General features: G+C 38.3%; 1 long non-coding RNA gene across 16 annotated transcripts in view; it reads right to left on the bottom strand.

The window, feature by feature from the left end:
* LOC105475937 (uncharacterized) overlaps positions 1-18,314 on the bottom strand; it is a 459,161-nt gene that overhangs the window by 24,809 nt on the left and 416,038 nt on the right. For 14 of the 16 annotated variants that reach the window (XR_011606791.1, XR_011606795.1, XR_011606792.1 and 11 more), the window contains one exon: positions 74-961. This is a non-coding gene — a long non-coding RNA (uncharacterized lncRNA). Of the gene's footprint in view, positions 1-73; positions 9,229-18,314 lie in introns of all 16 variants that reach the window. The other 2 variants (XR_011606800.1, XR_011606796.1) reach the window with 2 other exon arrangements.

Below are 18,314 nucleotides of genomic sequence, written 5' to 3'. Positions count from 1 at the left end.
AAAAGATGAGGAAACCGTCATTACACCTTGTTCACAGATGTTGAAACCAAGACATATAGCCTGCTTCACTCACATAGCTTCTTAGTGACAGATAGAGGACTTCACATGTTGCTGGGAATCCTTGGGGTTGAATGAAGAAGCCTGGAGCTCTAGTCTTAATGACTCCACTCTACAAAGAAAATAAACCAATATTCACAACACAGAGCAGCATTTCAGAGTTGAGCAACACAGGATCTAAAATGTTCTTATCTATTCCACAGTCGAATTGTTATCGAGGTCCTAACTGTATGATCTTGTTCTAGAAGCTGTTGGCTATTTGAGGATTTAACAAATTCACATTTCAGTTTTCCGTGTCACCCTTTTATTGGAATACTTTCCTTCCTTTGTGCTAATTTTGCTCTCTGGCAGGCTTTTCACATGAGGTGGCATCCCAGGGCTCTAACCTTCCTTCTCCTAACCTGGAAACCCCACAGAAAAAGAAGATGTCTTGACTGATGGTTCCAGTAAAAGTCACGAGGCTGAGTTTTACTGGATTGATCTGCATCATATACCCATAACTGGACCAATCACAGTGGCCAGAGGGATTGGACACAAGGATTGGCCAGGCCTGTGTCATGCACCTAGCCTTGAAGGCAACATGTGTTGGGACAGCCCCATGTAAAAGTCATTATAATGGGGTAGGCATTATTCTTTGAAGAAAAGGAGGATGTTGTCACCAGAAAAGGAGGAAATAGTGATGGGCAGGCAACAGCTGTCCTCCAGAGAAAAGTTAGACTGATTTCCATTTTATAAATGAAAACGTTGAGGCTCAGTATGGTTAAGTGGCTTGAATACGAAAGGGAAAAAGATAAACAGTAGGAACAAAGTTCTTAACTTCTAGCCCTTGAGAAAATCTTCCCAGACATCCATCACATCTCTGAGGTCAGGAAGAAGTGTTCCAGTCACCTTTTAAATCCATCCACTGCCAATAGGAAGAAAACAAGAGAAGAAACTAATCAGATTTTATAAATTCTTAAGAGCCCTGCGTATATTTTGGCTGGAAAGTTGTTTGTTCACTTGTATTTAATGAATGGACCCTTATCTGACAATGCTGAAACACCCATTTAAACTGCAACATCTGTATTTACGTCTGTTGAAGACATGTTGTTATTAAGTTGAAAAATAGCTATCTCAACAGACTCGTAGGCTTTTCAACTTTGTCTCCTAAGGTAAAAACTCTCTAACAAAGAGCCTTAGTGCTGTTAAGGACAAATGCTGAGAATTCAAAGAAGACATTCGTTTGAGGGGATGATCTGAGAGGAATTACCACCCTGGATACCAGTGAGGAAATGGCCGGCTTCACAGAAGAGCTGGCTCAGCATTTATAATGATTAAGGTGCTTAGAATTACGCTTTCTTTATTGACTTTTCCAAGCCCTCTCTGTTTTGAAAAACTAAACTGAAGTGCAAAGCATTTTGTTAACTTAATGAAGGATTTCTGACTTGTTTATATCTTCATTACACCTTGTAAGATAGATACACCTGGAAAGAGTATTAGAATAAAACCATGTTGATTCAAAAAAACCCTCCATGAGATGACAGAAGCTGTGGCTGCTATTGATGTTTGGCGTGGGCTCCAGAGAGAGGTATTGAGGCTTCTTCAAATTCTTTCCACTCCTCTGAATTTTATAGACTCAGCAACATTACTTAAAAAAAAAAAAACAAAAAAAACCCATCAAATAGTTTAAATGGTAGTCTTACATCGTGCTGTCTGTGACTTTGTCATTCTGATTGACAGAGCTGAGGACTTCTTTCCAGCCCTGTGTGTGTAAGTCCCAAGAAGATAAAAAGAGCCAAGGAAATGGCATAAGGTCACCATGTGTCATGATGTCCTGAGTAGGGAGTGGTGGCCCAGAGAAGTGGAAGGGCAAGATGTCCTCCCAGGGGCAGCCGTCACACTTGTAGAGCAGGACTGTGAAATGCTGAGAGCAAAGGATCTGCAGGAGCTGGCTGGATGCCAGGGCATGCAGGGGCACATGACGAAGCTTCTCCTTTTAGGGGGATAAAGTGTCCTGAGCCCCAGAGTCTCTGAGAGGCTTGAGGAATGGGCTGAGAAGGGTCCATCCTCGGCAGAGCCAGAAGTAAGTGACAGCGGGAACTGGTGTGGTATATATGTATGTGTATATACAAATTCATGTCCATATCTGTTATTTTGCTTGATTTATAAGAAATAATCCTAATCATAATGCTGTATGTATATTGACTCATTAAATCCTCACAATAGCCCCGAGAGATGAGATAGGCAAATGAGGAAGCCATCTTCTTTCTTGCTTTACAGAGGAGGACACCAAACATAGAGGCCGTCAGGTGATTAGCCTTAAAACAGGCAAGCATTAATTGTAGGCAAGTCCATGAAAAGGTAGCCGGGCAACACGTCATATGATTAATGGCTTAGAATCTGAAATCAGACAGACTTTTATACCTGGCTCTTCCATAACTGTCATGTTCCCTTAGGAAAGCTACCTAACTTTGAGCCTCAGGTGTCTCAGCTACAAATGAAATTGTGATAAAACACATCTTTGTAGGTGTTTGTAATAATAAAATTAGAAAAAATAGTTAACACAGCAGAAATCCTGGCACAAGCTAAATATTTAATAAACATTGGTAGCTATTTTTATTGTTTTCTGGCATGTTCCCAAGACAGGATCCAGATATAAGAAAAAATAAGGAGCTAGTTGTCAAAAATGGTGTTCAGGTCAGGAACTGGGTTTTGGAAGCAGGGAAAAACCTAGTTATCAGAATTCAAACAAAAAGTAAGATCAGACTTTAGCAGTAGACCACTCTTACTTGCCTACTCACCATCCCTTCTTCCTTCTTTTAGTTAGTAACAGCACCCTACCTTTCCTTTGGGTCACTCTGTTTTCCAAATTATTGGTTTTTGCGCTTCAATGGGGCTCCACTTTCCAGACCATGATGGAGTACCCGACCCAGCCTGGCTGCCTAGAACACCATGTTCTCTGGCTGTGATGTTGGTTTAACTTTGGACATGTGGACTAAACTAATTAGAGTGCATTATGCACTATTTTTTCAAACTAGTGGTAAAGAGGCACTGTCTTTCCACTGGGGCTACAAAGCTACTACAATATAGGTCTGAGGGGCTGGAGGCCATCTTGCTGCCCTGAAGGGAGCACCTTTTTGATGCCGTGAAGTCAACCTGGAGGAATGCAGAGTTGAGAGATAGAGGGAAACTAAGTCCCCGATTACATGGTTTGAGGTAACTGCATAAAACCAGCTCTGCTCCTGGTTGAGGCATTTTTTTTCTTCCTCTTTATAATTGGAGAGTTTTTTATCATCAATTTCAAAATGTCCTTCTTGTTTAATATCTGGAAATGTCTAGAAAACATGGCCCATCTGTGCCTCAGGTGGGGGCCAAGGTACCCCAAGTCATCTAAGAAGAAGGCTGCAGGGACTCAGAGACAAGCAGCAGCATCTGGACTGTGTGTCCCTCTGTATAAAAGAGGAGTGACATTTCTTCCCTCTCTATTTCAGTTATCATTTTCTGTCCTCCAACTCCATTTCTTGAAAAATTTTAACTGCTACTGGGAGTTTGTGAAGATACCACTTCATGGGTTCATTGATAAATGACAGGTGATTTTTGCTTTCCTGAGATAGGTTCAATGTGCCGGAGTGTCTTGTGCTCCAGACCTTGAAAGATGAGATTCCTGGAAAATGGCTTAATGTGGGTTATATTGTTCTAAGCCACCAACCATTCAGAGAATTTTAATTAAGCTCTGTTGTATTCATCCCTTACTCTTAATAAAGCCCTTTATTTCATAACTCAGTTCAGAATAGTTAAATATTTTGCTTGAAGTACAGCCCCCGCCAATTCACCACACAGGAGGGGTGTACAGTTAAAGGAATTGGTGTAAATGAAAAACCCCTTGAGACTCAGTTGAGTGTCAAGGTCTGAGCTGGGAGGCAGAAAGCCCTGGCTCTAATTTCACCTCTGCCAGAGAGAGACTGGGACAACTCAGCCTTCTTTTCCCAGAGCAAAAATGAGGATGCTGAAATTGGTTTACTTCGTTGAGCACTGGCATAGGAAGACAATGTCTTCAAACTATAAAAAATACTTGGAAAAAGTCATCATATTACGTGTAGGGTCATGAAGATTCTCTGATGGAGGCAATTGCATAAGAAAAATGTGTTATTACGGACTCAATAGCTTGCCCAGGGGAAATGCTGGTGTATCCCAAGGACTCTCCTGCTCTGCAAATTATTTGTTCTTCCTTCCAGCGTGGTTACATGCTGTTTTACGGAGTCAGCACTTTCTTTGTTTCATTGACCATTGATTACTTCATTAACTCACTACTTATCTCCTGAGTGTTTTACTATTTGCTCAGCACTACAGATAGAAAAAATGGGTCAAGCATGACTGTTCTTTTATTCAGTCAACATCTATTTATTGAGCACCTACTATGTGCCAAGCAGTACAGATATAAAGATGGTAGCCATAGTCACTGCCTTCTATAATCTTGCTACTCAAATTGTGGTCAGGGGACCAGGAACATTGTTAGAGAAATAGGAGTTTGTTAGAGAAATACAGACAAACGGAATCAGCTTTTAACCAGGATACTAACAAGATCCCTAGGCAATTTGTATGCACATGAAGGTTTGAGAAGCAGAACTCTAAGAAGACTTATGTCATGGTGAGTTTAGTGGGAAAGTAACGAACTAGTGGTTTAGAAGACTAACCGATACTGGTTGCCAGCTTTCTGCTCTGATGCTTGTAACAGAATGGAAGCAAGTCATTTTTCTATGTTATAACTCAATGTATTATCTTCAAAATAGAAATATTATTATCTACCCTTCCTCCCTCGTGTATTATTATGAAGATGAGATAAGAAAATAGTTGTGAAAGTGTAAGTGTTATCCAAAGCAAGGTATTGCTATTATAACATTTAAAGTTTGGAGAAGCTTCTGTATACTAAGCCTGGCTGCATTGCCAAGGAACTGGAATTTTATTCAGATTTAACAATTGCCTGCATTGTGATTCTGTTAAGGCATTCTTATCTCTACCATTCAGAGATGTGAGTAACAGGCTTGCGAAGGCGCCAGCAGGCAGAGAGTTTCTAGTGCTTGTTAGCTGTAGTTATACGGAAGTTGTTATGCTAGACATTTTATGTATTCAGCTCAATTCAATAAAACTTAATGAGGGCTTGTCTACTTGGAAAAACTTTGGGGTATGGCATGCTTGGTTCCCGCCCTCAAGTGGTGTTTAAGATGGTGAGGTAATATACAAAATAATTGTAATTCATGATACAATAATGTAGATGCACTGAGTGTGGTTCAGACAATAGGTGAAGACATGGGTAGATTTATAAAACAGAAGATTTGTGAAACAAGAGGACAACAGATTACTTAAAGATTATGTTTTTCTCATCTGCTTCTTTAGCAAACTCACAGGGTGGTTGGGTCATGAGACCTCCCAGGTGCTGGAGAACAGTATCACTAGATTACTGGAAAATGATGACCTGGCTCCAGGTACAAATGCCCTGTCTTAGCCATCAAGTTGCAAAATTCAGACACACAGCACTTAAAATAGAAGCTCTTTTTCTTTCAAACATTTATATTGTTTCTCCAGGAAATGACTTTCCTACTGCGTGTCTACACTTAGGAGAAATTATTAGATGAAATGAGATTAGGATTTGAATGAAAAAAAATGACCATGTTAAATTGACAAGGACCATCACTGAACCGATACCTTCCTGTCTATATATCCCTTTCCACTTTGCCCCTCTGAACTGCTATTCGTATTCCACAACACAGAATTTGAACACCAAGGGAGTATACCTGGTGAAGCAGCAAAAATTTGGTGATTATCGATAGAGAGCAGAAAATCAATCTGGAGAAATTAAGTTTTCTTACTGAGCACTTAAGCCCTGGGGCAATCACCAGACTGAATTCCCCCCTCAAAGGCTAAGCTGATCCCCATCAGCTTTAAATCCCTTAGCCCTCCTATTAAAACTGTTTCATATGGTAAAGTGAATTAATTGGCTGTTTAGTAAGCCAAAGGCTCTCGATTTCCTACCTTTGCTGATTCAGCAGATTCTCATCTAAGTGAGATTTAAGAGACTGGAGTCTACTGAGAGAAAAAGTGGGGGTGTTCAGGAAGCCCGCTATTTTGTTGGTTATGCTTCCCCAGCCATAAAATATTCCATAGCAGTGTGAAAATGATCAATTTCAGCCTCCAGAATCACAGAGGCTGGGAGCAGTCTCAAATGGGAATGCAGAGATCTGAATTATACTTTAGGCTCTATAAGTTAATTGCCTTTTTTGTCTTTCTCTCTCCTGTCTTCTTTCTCTTTCTCTCTCTTTTAGAGACAGGGTCTTGCTCTGTCACCCAAGCTCTAGTGTAGTGGCTACAGTGATCATAGATCACTGTAGGCTCAAACTTCTGGGCTCAGGTGATCCTCCTGTCTCAGCCTCCTGAATAGCTGGGACTACAGGCTTGTGCCACCATGCCTGGCTAATTTTTAAATTTTATTTTTTGTTTATAATTTTAATTTTAATTTTTTGTAGATGTGGGGGTCTCATTCTGTTGACCAGGCTGGTCTTGAACTCCTGGTCTCAAGCTATCCTCCTGCCTTGGCCTTCCAAACTGTTGGGATTACAGGTGTGATTCACAGTTCTCATCTAACCTTCTTTGTCTTCTTAAATAGAAAACCAGCAGGAGGAACTGCTCTAGTTGATATATGATGTAAAGTGAAAATTGTGAAAGGTTGTCTTTGCCAAGCATCATCCCTGTCTGCCATTTTGATCCTCTTTTTTCCCCATCAATCTTCTGCTCTAATTTTCTTTGTTCCTTTTTGGGGTACTTCTTCTCTTGTCCTACTGCCATTTTGAACTCCCTTGGTCACACTGCCAAGCTCTTCACCAATTTTGCACTTTATTAGCAGCAGTAAGTATTCTCTTTACAATCATTCTTTCATTATTACAATTTTATTTCCCTCCACAAATAAGCATTGAGCACCATCAGAAGACAAACATATGTTTTTTCCTCAGTGAAAGTCCTTTTGGGTGAGAAAGTCATATGCCAATCAAGCAAATTAGTGAAATAGGTTAATTTCAGTTACCAATAAACGCAAAACAGTTCAACAGTTGGAGGCCTGAAGATGAGGGTGAAGGATTAGGAGCCACTTTCTGCAGAGTGGATAGGGAAGAGCTCATTGAGGCTGTGGCATATGAACTGAGACCTAATCAATGAGGAGGGGCCAGCTGTTCTGAGATCTGGGGAGGCTCATTCCATAGAGAGGAAATGCAGATGCAAAGTCATTGGAAGTGCTTGAGGGTAGGCTGACAGGAAGGGGAATTCTGGGACTTGTCTGGAAGTTGCATTTGCAGAGCAAGCACATTGCTTTTGCTTATATTGTGTGTTGGTTGTGTGCTTATATTATGAGTGGCTTAAGGAGGGTTTGTAGAGATTTTTATGGAGGGGAGAAGAGCTCCCCTTCCAAACTTCTGTACGCCCTTTCTTGAAGACTTCGGCAAAGACTGAGATAAAAACAAGAAATGATAATAGGACCTGTGTGGTTGGGGTTTGCTGTGTTTGGGCAAGGTGGCATGACCTAAGGCCTGAGAAGTCTACAAGACCTTATAGGTAGGCAGTGATGACAAGATGTTTGAATTTTGTTCTGAGTGTGGTGGGATGGCACTGGAGGGCTTTGATTAGAAGTGACAGAATGGTGATTTTCATGTTTTGATCTAAAAAATACCCAATTCACAGGCTGGTCCAGAATATGATTAAACTGAACTAAAATACTAAAACAATCCTGATTTCACGGACAATTGAAATTCTGTATAATTATCATTTATGATTACGGAAGCTAGGAATGTCATATTATTTGACTCCTGTTCATAAGGCAATGGCTCAGATGAAATGCAAGATAGAATAAAGGCAATTCTAAGTATCTTAGCTGTAATGTACTCTTTCTATTCTGCTCCAAAAAACATATCAGAATGCATGAGTAGCATAATTAGGGGCACTACTGTCAGGTGTGCCTGGATTTTATATAAAGAATTAGAATTAGAACTGTTCATTACACATTGCTCCCAGTATGCCTTCCAGACTGGTAGGTAACCTGTCTGTCCTTGAAGTTACTCTCTTTCTTCTTGCCACCATCAAAGTCTATTCTCAGATACCCATCATAGTGAAATCAGAAAAGTTCTGATGGTTTAGTTTACAGTCAAGTGTCCATAGGAGACAGTGACTTAATATGTTTATTTTCTAAGAATGTGCATTTGAATAGGAGCAATGGTTTCATGTGAGTGAGTGCAGGCATGAGTCAGGGTTATAGTAGGCCAGTATTTGGGCAAGAGCCCTTCTTAGAAGTCCTGAAACTACCCCACCTATACAATACTGATGTTTTAGAACACTGTTTCTTCCTACCACCTTGTGGCTTCTACACTCTTGAAAATGAATGCCGTAGCCCTCCAGAAATGCCTGAGACTCAAAAGGTAATGAAAAATAATTTGTAGCTATCAGCATTTTTGTCTTTCCTAGGAAAGGGCCATCTTTAGAATAATTTCTCTTTATATGAAGCAAAGGGGCTCTTCTGAATAATACAAAACCACTAACAGTTGAAACAATAGCTGATACTGTGGTATTTTCTGTGTGCCAGACTCTCTTCTAAGCACTTATTTATATTAACTTATTTAATCCTGCAACAACTCTGTGTAACAGGTATTATTGTCATCCCCATTTTATGAACAACAAAAAAAGACAGTTATGGTAAATTCGTATACTCTAAATATGTGGATAATTTGGGAGTTCTGAATATGTAACATCCCCTCAGTAAGAGCTTCACACAGAGTCAGATCCCAGAGGATGCGATTTATTAATTACTAAACTCATTTCTGCAGAATGCAGCAAAGGCTTCCACTGTTGGGAAGGAAGATGCTTTATCAAAAAATTTTAGTCTTGTTAGAGAGTGCAGTAAAGCTATGGAGAGGTTTTCAACTTTTAATTATTGAACAGCGAAATAGAATTTCAGATGAATCCCCCAGATGTAATTTATATTGTAATGTTTTACACTGCTTTATGTACAGATGTCAGGAAAGATGGTTCTAAATGAATTTTATAGGACTTAAGGGAGAGCTTGCGGTTCTAGCTCTAGGGATGAAGGCCTGTCTTCATCTCAGCAGGGAGCTACAAGCATCTCACGAACCAATATGATGAAATCTTCTTTAAAACCTGAAAAGGCCAAAGGTAAAAAGTCCATTCAGACTAAATATTTGACATCTAAGGTAAAACTGTAAGTTAACACTAACAACAAGGTCTGTCTCTTCTTTTTCTTTTTTATTATGTTTGTCTTTTCCTTATGAACATGAGCAAGAATTTGTTTGTTAGAGGTCACCAAAATTGTGTGATTACTCTTGCTCTAACTTCTTAAGGACTTAGCTCTTGCAAATTTAACTCAGAAACATTTTGGGTTACTTTTCCAGTTCAGATGATATACCTTCTCTCTGTCTCAAAAACAAACAAATAAAAAAAGCCTTTGCAAAATAACAGTTGCTCACAGATAAAATAAAAGCAACTGCCCATCTGTCATCATTGGTCTTTTAAAACCGCAAGTTGTCTTTCTAATTTCTCTTCAACTTTTGACATACAACTCAAAACACCTTTTCACAGACAGGTTATATGGCTATTTCAAATACTGTCTAAAAACTCTGTAAAGAGATTTGATTAAATTGGAAGCACAGATGACTGATACTCTTAAAATAATTGCTGCCTTAGTGATTCAACATGTGAGCTCTGCCATTTATTACACTTTTAAGTGAACTAATCTAAATTAAAATCTTCTAAGATCAATAGCTCATTTTTTTAAACCATGGAGCATTCTTAATGCATTGCCAAGCCAGATAAGTCATATTTTCAGACCTTGAAAATCTACAGCAGCCTAATGTATATTTGGTAACATATTTTACAGCAGGCTCCTTTTATTTTTTGTACAAATATATTAAAAAATAGTCATTCCAAGTGTGTCTCTAAACACATCTAGTTCCTTTTCCAAGCATACCTCCTCACGTGAAAGATACCATTATTATCTTTTGATGTATAAAACTAATCAATCTGGTCTTTTATTAACTGAACAATTTGAGTCATTCATCTGCATTGCTGTCAGGTGATGGTAACATTCTGGCAAATTTATAGAAAGAAAATAGTGTAAACAATTCAGTTAACATCAAAACTCACTCAAAGATGTGGTGTTGGAAATGAGGCAAATTCCTATGGGCTTCTGAGACAGGCCTAATGTCTGTGGGGATTTGGACTGGGTAGAAGTCAACAAAGTCAGCCTCCTTTTGTTTGGCTTCCATGGTAAGGAATATAGAGGTCTAATTTGAAAAGGACAATCCAAGTTTTGGTTACCTATATCAGAAATGGTGTTCTGGAAAAGGTTCCAGATAGGCTCTACCTGTAGGCTAAGAGAAACTTGAATGTGATGCTGAGATACTGTGAGGCTAGCAGTAAACAATCATCTGAAAGATCCATTATATTCACAAAGCAACTCCCAGCTTTGACTGTTGTCTCCAGCACCCTTAGTTCATCTGTTTTGTGTTAGGGAATTACTGGAGACCCACCTTGGGCTAGAATCTTTGGGGAGTCAGTCCATATTGCCTTTTTTCCCCATCTTCATAATTTAGATTGAGTTTCTAAAGGAAAGAGGAAAGGAGACTGCTGGCCAATGCCAGGATTTTGGCTGCTGAAGTATCCTCCCCATTTGCCATGCCCACATTAGTCCAAGAAGTAGTCAAGGGGAATGAGAGAAGACTACATTCTTTTAGGAATTATTCTACGTGATCACCCCTTCAATCACTCTACTTTTGTGCCACAACCTCCCCTGCCCCACTTTACTCCCATATCACATCATCTGGGTGTATGCATAATCATTAAGTTTAAGTTTTATTCTGCATGGCTAATATCATATAACACCTTATCCTTAAAACCCTTGCAGGAGACAGAGCGTTTTGGGGGATGGTAGAAGCTGTAATACAGCAGTGCTATATTAAGGTAAAATGTAAGGTGTTTTTAAAAATAAATTCATTAAAGTTGCAGGATATAAAATCAACATATAAAAATCAGTTATGTTTCTATACATCTATACACTGACCATGAACTGTCAGAAAAGGAAATTAAGAAAACAATCCCATTTACAATAGCATCAAGAATAAAATACTTAGAAATAAACCAGAGGTAAAAGACTTATATGCTGAAAACAACAAAGCATAGATGAAAGAAAAGACATAAGTAAATAAAAAGACATCCTGTGCTTATGAATTGGAAGACTTAATATTGTTCAAATGTGCATACTACCCAAAGTGACTAACAAATTCAATGCAATTTCTATCAAAATTACAATGGCATTTTTTGCAGAAATAGAAAAAATCCTATAATTTGTATGGAAACATAAATGACCTAAAATAACTAAAGTAATCTTGAGAAAGAAAAAATGAAGGTATCACACTTTCTGATTTCAAAACATATTTCATATCCATAGTAACTAAAACAGTATAGTACTTCCATAAAGGCAGATATATAGACCGATGGAACAGAATAGAGATCCCAGAAATAAACCCACACATATATAGTGAACTGATCTTTGACAAGGTTGCCAAAAATACATGATGGGGAAGGGATAGTGTCTTCAACAAATGATGTTGGAAAAACTCAATTACAACATGCAAAAGAATGAAATTGCACCCTTATTTTAAACCATACACAAAAATCAACTCAAAATGGGTTAAAGATTTTAACATAAGATCTGAAATGGAAGCAACCTTAGGGGGAAAACTTTACAGTATCTGAAATGGAAGCAACCTTAGGGGGAAAACTTTACAGGGCAATGATTTGTTTGTTATGACACCAAAAGCATAGGCAACATAAGCTAAAATGGACTAGTGAGACTACGTCAAATTAAAAATCTTCTGCACAACAAGGGACACAATCAACAGAATAAAAAAGGCTACCTACATATTAAAGGAAAATGTTTGCAAACCATATATCTGATATGGGGTTAATATCTAAAATATATAGGGAACTTCTACAGAAAAAAACCCTAAAATCAACAAAACCCATCATCCCTGAACCCAAATTACCTGGTTTTAAAAAGGGGCAAAGGACTTGAATAGACATTTCTCCAAAAAATACATTCAAAGGGCCAATAGGTATATGAAAAGATGCTCAATATCACTAATCATCAGAAAAATGCACATCAAAAACCACAGTGAGATATCACCTCATACCTATTAGGATGGCCATCAAAAGCAAATAAACACACACACACAAAATAAGTGTCGCTGAGGTTGTGGAGAAATTGGAACCCTTACTCACAGTCAGTGGGAATGTACAGTGTTATAGCCACTATGGAAAATAATAATATGAAGGTTCCTCAATAAATTAGAAATAGAACTATGGTGATCCAGCAATCATACTTCTAAGTATTTATCCCAAATAATAGAAATCAGTGTCTCAAAGAGATTTGCATTCCCGTGTTTACTGAAGCATTTTTCACAATAGCCAAGATGTGGAAGTAGCCTAAATGTTCATTAATGGATGAATGGATAATGAAAACATGGTGTATACATACAATGGAATATTATTCAGTCTTAAAAAGGAAAGGGATCCTGCTGTCTTAGTCCATTCAGACTAATGTAACAAAACACCATAAACCAGGCTGCTGATACGCCACAGACATCTATTTCTCACAGTTCTAGAGGGTGGGAATCCAAGATCATGACACTGGCAGATTCAGTGTCTGGGGAGGGCCCACTTTCTAGTTCCCAGATGGTGCCGTCTTGCTGAATCCTCACATGATTCTGTCTGGTGCCTCTTTTATAAGGACACCAGTCTCATTCATGAGGACTCTGCCCTTATGAACTGAATCACCTCCCAAAGATGCCGCCTCCTAATACTATCACATTGGTGATTCGATTTAAACATGAATTGGAGGGGTACACAAATATTCAGCCTGTAGCACCTACCTACGCTGCAACGTGGATGAACCTTGAAGACATTCTAAGTGAAATAAGCCAGTCACAAAAGGACAAATACTGCATGATTCCATTTATACGAGGTGTCTAAAATAGTCAAACTCAGAAGCAAAAAGTAGAATGATAGTTGCCAGGGATTGTGGGGGAGGGGGAAATGGTGAGTTGCTGTTGAGTGGGTATGAAGTTTCCGTTAAACAACATGGAAAAGTTCTCAAGACCTAAACATGATGCTGATAGTTTACAATACTATACACTCAGAAAAATGTGCTAAGAGAGTAGGTCTCATGTTTTTCACAATAAAAAACATATACAATGTAGTGTGTCAGTGTCCTCTATGATATGCGGAATTTAACTGAAATGGAAATCAGGTATTAGAGTGGTCCTTTTTATGTCATATTGCTTTATTGGGTGTTTATACTTAGGCTAATTACTAATTAGTAACAGGCTTAGAAGCAGTGATAAGACTGGCCTTTGTATGGCCTGTAGACTTATTCTAATTGCTTTATAGTAGGATTGTATGTGGAAAATTGAGATTAAGAGAACTGCTTACAACTGCAACATTTAGGCCCTGACATCCTTTAATAATAGGTGACATGTCTTGAGAGCTTATGAAGTGTTAGGCACTATTCTAAGCACTATTCATTCAATATCTCCCTTGATAATTACAGCAATACAGTAAGTTGGATACTATTATAATTGTCCACCTTTTACATGTAAGGAAACTGATTAAATCACTTTCCCAAAGTTATCTAGCTCATGAATGGCAGAACTGGGATTCAAACCCAGGCCTTTCACCTACAAGGCTTGTAACTCTTAACCATCCGATCTTTCCCTCTCCTTGTCTGTTCTCTTCATTGCTTCCAAGAGCTGGGCTTACCATCTACAAGCGCTTTTCATCTGAGTACTGACATCTACGGTGGCCCCAGATGAATGCACAGTTGAGGCAGGTAATTTTAAACATTGTTTTACTCTCTTTTAGGCCACATGCCACACTCGAGCTCTGGGTGTTTTAGTGAAGACCTCCCTTATTGAAGTCTAAGTCTCTTTTCTGGCAAGGATCACAGAGCTTTGTCATGTCTTTGGCGTCCTGGTTGAAGACCAGACTCTGCTTTTCTTCCACAGAGGACCACAGTCTCCTTTCCCCTCCATGGACTCTGATCCTGTGTTTAGAAATCCTTAAGTAAATTGCTTCCCAAATCATGATGGAGCTTGTGATGGTCTTTGAAATGTACTGGGCATTCCTTTATATTATTAGAATATCCATTGGAGAGGAACCAGTTGGACTTATTCACTGTTGCACCTTTGTCACTGAACCCATTGCTTGGCATGGACCAGGCATGTAATGAATATTTGTTGAATGAATTAATGGGAAGTTTCTCCATCTTCTGTCTTACTGTAGAGGGCAGACCTCAGGTCAGGCTTCATCTCCTTTACTTTCATCATTTGCTCCTTGCCACTGGGAAACTAACCATCCTCTTCTGGGTCTAAGTTTTAATAATGGCGACAGACAGAATGTGTTTACATTTAAACCTTCTCATTTACTCAGATGACACAGAGACTAAAGGTGTACTCCCTGACCAGAAACCTTCATGTTTTAAAAATGTAATCTAGCTGATTTTATGCAATGCATAAACAGACATCAGAATGAGACTAATGGATGACATTTACATAAACAGGCTATCAATATTAAAATAGCATGAAGGAATCTTTAAATGTAGCATTAATTAGAAACCTGAACTAATTTCATTATTAGGCATTGATACCCTGGGAAAATGATCATACTTCTTGAAATGCGGAAATAGAAGTTTATAAGATATCTTATGTGTGAAGAGTAATATAAAAGTTTCATAATGTAAAGCAATATTTGATTTAAAAAATTATACTTTATAGCAATTACATATTTTACTTTGTCATTTTTAACAGCTTTTTTGAGGTATAATTCACCTACAATAAAGTTCACTTAAGTGTATAATTCAGTGATTTTTAGCAAATTGACTAGAGTTGTACAATATCACCACATTTTAATTTTTTAACACAATATGTCATTCTTAATGTGTTTCACATTAAGATCTGCTGTACGACATAGTTAGAGTTGCTTATTTTAATTTCTCAATTCATTTATAAATGACTGAAAGGACACTAAAGATTTTGGAAACTGTTGATGAGGAAATTAAACAAAGAGCTTGCATCAGGTATTGGCTAGTGCAGTTGGTATGTTAACTTGCTGTGGGGAATCCTCTCATCTCTTACCCTTGGTGTGCACATTTTTATATCTTTGAGAAGCAAGTGCCTGATTAATTTCAACATGATAGACTCTTGACAGGAGATGTCCCAGGAGAGGCAAAGCTGGGGAAGGGTGTGGATGGGAGTTAGGACCAACTGATTCCCAGGAACACATTTTCCAAAAGTAGTGCCTTTTCATGCATTCAGACTCGTATAGATTATTGTGAAAGGATATAACCTGTTTTATGAGCTCATTCCTGTGATTGTAAAAACTGGTCTAGGAAAATGAATCTTTAGTTATAGGGAGAGGGGAGTAAAGGATTGTGCCATGCTTTTACAATAAGAATATTATATTAGTCAGAAGAGGCTAGTTGATGCTGCACAAACAAATGAGCAACAGATCTCAGATGCTCGCAGCTACAAAGATTTGCTTCCCCTCATGTTACAAACCCAATGCAGGTCAGTAGAGAGGCTCTGCTGATTCATTGTTACAATTCCGGCACCCGGGCTCATGCAAGCTCAATTTCAACACAGGCTTTCATGGTTGCCAGAGCAGGCAAAATCAGTGCTGTGGGATCTCACATTGGCATTTAAATACCTCAACCAAAAAGTAATTCATATGACTTTCACTCCATTGGGAAGAATTAGCAATACGACCACATCCAATTTCCAATCTCAAAAGGGCAGAGAAGTCCTCCCTTGTGTCCAGAAAAAAAGAAAAGAAAAAAAAAAAAAGAAGAAAATCAGTGAATAACGGTAAAGGAACAGAAAATCCAATACTGCATGTTCTCACAAGTGGGAGCTAAACATTGAGCACATATGTACATAAATATAAGAACCATAGACACTGTGGACTACTAGATGGGGGAGGGTGTGGGCTGAAAAACTACTTACTGGGTACTATGCTTACTACCCGGATGACAGGATCCATACCCGAAACCTCAGCATCCCACAATATCCCCATGTAATGTACCTGCACACGTACCCCTTGTATCTAAAATAAAAGTTGAAATAAAAAATCAGTAAAGATTGTTACATATATAGCATCTAATGAAATGAAGGAAAACATCCACAATAAAAAAATATTGAGATACCAAAATTATAACATCAGAGTTTCTTTTTAGTGAAAGAACTCTTTTCATTTGGGAAAATAATTTGATAGGCACTTGCGGGTGAGGGTTAAGAACTAACAAACTGAGCAACTGATCTCCAGATAGTTTAATCAGAATATATACAAGATTTTTATCAGAATAAGAAGTTTTGGTGTTGCCATGATTGCATTTGAGATTCTTGAATCCAGTCTCCAAATTTGGATATGTAATTTTGTCTTATGCATTTTTGTAATTTTCATTTATTCCATTCTTTTACAGTTTTTATCATTCTGTCTCCATTTTACATCAGCCCAGATTTGTGTGACTCTAATGTGGTCGGCAGAGGAACCAGTAGTTTATGCCACTAATTTCCATTCCTACTTCTTGAGCCTCAGACAGCGCTAACATGTTAGGAATGTCTTTTTAGCTCAAGAGAAAAATTCACCAAGTATTTTTGTGAATGGAGATGTGTATGGGAAACTTGTGCTCTTAGCAGGAGTGGCACTATGAGGGAGCTCCACCAGCAGCATCTCCTGAGGTCGGAAAATGAATGTGGCTAGGATGCTTGGAAATGAAAAGCTTCCTGCTCCAGATTTCGCCAGGTGGTTGTGCCCCTTACTAATTTCAGCTGCAGTTACAAGAATGATAAAATGGAAAAATAAATATTTGTGCAATGACTGAGAAAAGCCAATTAGTTTTGCACCAATGAGAAATAATGTAGAACTCCTCATGTCTCATAACAAATTGACTCTCTCCGCATGTATTTAAGAGTGCATACAGTACAAATGTACTTGAATTTAAATAGCACTAGAGTAAAACATATTCTGCAAGTTTTAGTAAAAAAAAAGAGATAATATAATTTCTGTACTTTAGGAAGAAAAAATATTAAAATAGGATCTGTAATAATAGGATCTGGGTGTATAATAACTGATCTAGTGAATGTCAGAGTTTCTTGTTTTCTCCCAGAATGCATCAACTTCAATGATCTTCTCTCTCTAGCTGTGTTTTTCCTCCCTCAAGGAAGCACAGAAGAAACTATAACCTGCCAGTTAGCAGTGCAATTTCAAGCTTAATATTCTTGCCAACTCCAAATATTATTATTCTTTATGGCAAAGAAGTCCAATTGAGTATAACTTTTTCTCCATGTTTGTTGACTTGACAACTAGATCTCAAAGTACTTTGTGATTTTCTTTTTTATTTGATGAGGCAGAAATGCCTACATGATAACAGGCTGGTTTTATATAGGAAGTATTAATATGAAGTCTTTCTTTATTAAGCAATTACTATGAGCTTTATATATAAAATTTACTTTAAATCATTGCATTTAATTTTTATAACTATCTTAGAGAGATTAGAATTAGAGAAAAATCATTTATCCCCATTTTATATGTAAGAAAACAGGTTCAGAAAGATTTTGATTACCCGGTTGGTGAATGGTACCCAAGTCTTCTGACTTCAGAGGCTTTACTCTGAATCACTCACTATGTAATGGCTTTCTCATCAGTACATTCTATCCATCATCCACCAATCCATCTATCCATCCATTTATTGATTTATAAAAAATATATTCTTCATCCATGATATTCCAGATACCATTTATGAAGAACTGGGGAAACAACAGTGTGAAAACAGCCAAAGCCCCTGGCCACTAACAACTTGTGTTCTCATAGGAGTAGATGAGAAACAAACACAAAATTAAAGAGGGAAGAGAGAGAGCAATAAGGGTGCTGAAAGGGATGAAGAGCGGTGTGGAAAGGAAAAACTAGAAATGGCTGAGCTCACTGTGCTTCTCACAGGGGGATGTGAGAGGCGCTGTCTGAGGAGGTGATACGTGGCCGGATAAGAATGCAGCATCTGTGTGCACAGCCAGCGGGAGAGCACATGTTCCAGGCAAACCCAACAGTACTGGGTGTCTAATAGTGCCATTTCCAGGTAACTGAAGCTTACTCTTGAGTGCCAATTTTAAAAGCAAAGT

The sequence above is a fragment of the Macaca nemestrina genome, chromosome 8, assembly GCF_043159975.1.
Source record: "Macaca nemestrina isolate mMacNem1 chromosome 8, mMacNem.hap1, whole genome shotgun sequence".
Lineage (NCBI taxonomy): Eukaryota > Metazoa > Chordata > Mammalia > Primates > Cercopithecidae > Macaca > Macaca nemestrina.
The sequence above is the reverse complement of the archived record's forward strand: the minus strand, read 5'-3'. Positions and strand labels throughout refer to the sequence as shown.